We start from the raw sequence: 3,606 nt of genomic DNA, 5'->3' as shown, positions 1-3,606 counted from the left end.
GTCTTGACTGGTAGGCACAATCGCTTGAGTCTAGTTCTTGAGCGAAGGAATCACTTTCAATGATAATTGCTCTTTAGCTATCAGCCATCAGTCCTCTTCAAGCAAGCAAATATAGATAGGAGATCCACTTGTTCAAGGCTGGCAGCAAGCGTCAGTGTAATCGCAATCCCTATTCATTGAATTAATTAATCTCTCTCCCGCCCTAACGCACTCGGTTATGGCGCAATCACTGACTGACGTTCTTCAGTTCTAGGTCTTAACGCTCTACGCGCTGGCTCCTTCTGGTAATGCATGAGAGGCTGTCTTCCTTCCACCTCTCTCTATCGCCCTTTAGCAGCTTATCTCGAATCGTCGAATGTTTAGCGAATCGATCCTAATTGGTCTGACCGCTCAAGGCTTATCTCTCGATTCCCCTTTCTGGTCTACGGTCATTGGTAGAAAGCCTTTCAATTCCATTTCTATCCTGGGAATACTGATGATATTGGCTATATATCTCTACAATGCCAGAAAAAGCTATCTTCTGTCTCGAGCAAGAAAAGGTATACGCAAGTGCAGTAGTTCAAGGCAGGCAGGTAAGGGCAGGTAGTAAAGGCAAGCGCGCAGGGGATAGGCCGGAAATTCAAATCACGAGATTCTAATAATGTGAGGAAAGAGTGGTGCATCTTTTCTTCTTTTAGACAAGTCGAGTAGCCTTGAGTAAGGAATTGTTATAGCAAGCATGAGCGGGAATGAGCAATGACTTGAGTTTCGTTCTTGAGTTCGAGCGGGGGGAGCATTCCGGTCTTAAGAAAAGCCCTCCTGCCCGGCCATATGTCCTGTGAAGTCAGTTGCATATCGGTCAGCATGATTGTAGCAATACAAATAAATAGGTGCGGTAGACGAAGGTGCGAAGCTGTGAGACCAAGTTTACAGTGAAAGAAGAAATAGGAAAAGGAGCGAAAGCCACTCGACCAAGAGGGAGAGGAGCGAGGGGAAAGATCAGTTTGCAACAAATCCATAGTTGGGGGCCTGCCTGATGAAATACATCCTTAGAATGACCTGAGTGCCTAATGAGGTGAGGTCAAGGGCATTGATAGGGAAATGCACACACTTGTAGTCGTTTCAGATGCGATCAAAAAGCCTTTTTTTTCAAGCGGAGAGACTACATATGACGAAGATGCGAATAGAGATGCAGAAGTTCTTCAGTTAGAGGTGAAGGAGACAAGCAGAGGTTCAGGTTTCTTCTTCTTTTCTTACAGGAGGAGAGGAAAAGAGTGAAATGAAAGAATAAATAGGGAGAGGTGATTGAGCTGATCTTTCATTTTCTTAGTTTACAGTGAATAAATAGGTGACGGTTCAGTAGTGATTGATAATTAATAAGGAGTAACGTCTTAGTTTACTGTGAAAGAAGAAAGAGGTGAAAGAAGGTTCAGGTTCAGGAGCGAAGCAATGAAACCGACAGGGGAGGGGCAGGAGCGAAGCTGTGAAACCGACAGGGGAGGTGAAGGAGCGACGAAGCCACGAGACCGTAAAATAGCTTTACCGAGGTTACTGTGTTTGAATAAATAGGTGAAGTAGGGAATAGAATAGAGGTTCCGGGGCAGGTTCAGGTTCAGTAGTTCTGTCTCATTAATCTTTGTTACAGGAGAGTAAGTTCAATGAAAGAAAAAATAGGGTACGGAGTCAACCAACTCGAATTCATCGAGAGTTTCGTCTTAGTTTACCGTTCAATCTGGTTCAGGATAAATCATCGGAAAGGTGCGAAGCAAGCAGTGAGACCTTGTTTACCTCCTGAAATAAGGAATAAATAGGGACAAGTGAAGGAGCTTGACCTGATTCTCATCCTTCCAGCCTTCCGAACCAATTACCTGATAAATAGCCCAAAAAATAGACAGAGGATAGGATTTGATCCTCAAAAATAGGGAGAGGATAGAATTTCTTTATTTCTGGTCTTTACAGGATCAGGAGTCTTTGTCTTGTCTCCCTTCTTTCTCTTTCCCTTCTTTCAAACACTGGAAAGTCTCATTCTTGTTTCGAAGAGTCTCGACTTACAGTTCACTCTCATTCATCTCTTTTCTTTACTCTCCTGTAAAGCAGCTAATTCATTAATGATGATTCTTCATTCATTTACTCGACTGTATAGGTTGTTCTCATGCAGCTCGTCTCCCTGATTTCATTCACTGTAAAAAAGGTTCAGTAGTTCAGTCTCTTTCCTCTCCCCGATTGATTGAACTGTCAAAGGATAGGTTCAGTCTCATCTTGTCTTGCTTTCGTCTTGAGTCTCCCTTCAGTCTTGAACAAGGGATTTTGAACGAAAATACCGGGATTTTATCCCAAAAAATAGGGAGAGGATAGCTTTTTCTAATTAATGGTACTTACAGGCAGTCGAGTAAAAGAGTGTTTGAATAACTCACAATCACGGAACAAGGGGTTAAGGAGAATGATGCTTGAGTTCAGTCTTAGTTTACAGTTCAAGAAGAAATAGGGACAAGTGATTGAGTGAAGCAAGCAGTGAGACCAATAGAATAGGTGAAAGAGGATTGAATGAATTTACTCTCATGTAAAGGAGCGAAGCGACCTTGTTTACAGTTCAAGAAAGAATCAGATCAAGAAGCCGAGCCGAGGTTCAGTCTCTTTCCGAACTAATTACCTAAAAAATAGGGATTTTATCCCAAAAAATAGGGTCAAGATAGAATGAATCTTGAGGATTTACTGACAGTTCACTCTCAGTCATAAATAGTCTTTACTGTTTCAATAGGGTAAAGCATCCATTTTATCCCAAAAAATAGGGAGAGGATAGAATAGAATTTGATAATTAATGGTACTTACAGTCTCATTCAGAAAGAAATAGGTTACGGAATCTTGAGTTTCGTCTTTCCTTTCTTTCGGGCTTGCTGGGTTGGAAGGAACTGGCTTGCTTACTTTCACTCTTTTACCCGGAAATCAGGGATTTGATCCCCAAAAATAGGGAGAAGATAACATTTGATCCCTAAAAATAGGGAGAGGATAGGAAAATATTCCCAAAAATAGGGTAAAGCATCGATTTGATCCCTCAAAATAGGGTAAAGCATCGATTTGATCCCCAAAAATAGGGAGAAGATAACATTTGATCCCTAAAAATAGGGAGAGGATAGGAAAATATTCCCAAAAATAGGGTAAAGCATCGATTTGATCCCTCAAAATAGGGTAAAGCATCGATTTGATCCCTCAAAATAGGGAGAGGATAGGATTTGATCCCAAGATACACTTTTCTCCCTCAAAATAGGGTAAAGCATCCATTTTATCCCTCAAAATAGGGGGGAGGATAGAATTTCTTTTCTTGAAGCTCCCGCTATTAGTGAAAAAGCGATTACGAACTTTGACAGTTATATGGGGATAGAATTTCTTTGCTTTCCTATGCTGCTATTAGTTCAAAAGGTCTTTTAATGTTTTACCCCTATGTTGGATAGAATTTCTTTTCTTGAAGCTCCCGGTATTAGTTCAAAAGCTCTTACGAACTTTGACCCGTGGATACAAAATCTTTTCTTTCTGGTCTTTACAGGAAAAAGAGTGTTTGAGGGTTCTGTCTCATTAATCGGAAAGGTGCGAAGCTGTGAGACCGAGTTTACAGTTCCATCAGGTTCAGGA

Source organism: Cucurbita pepo, chromosome 6 (assembly GCF_057944985.1).
Source record: "Cucurbita pepo subsp. pepo isolate OVF chromosome 6, ASM5794498v1, whole genome shotgun sequence".
In the NCBI taxonomy this organism is placed as follows: domain Eukaryota; kingdom Viridiplantae; phylum Streptophyta; class Magnoliopsida; order Cucurbitales; family Cucurbitaceae; genus Cucurbita; species Cucurbita pepo.
This window is presented reverse-complemented; position numbering follows the sequence as displayed.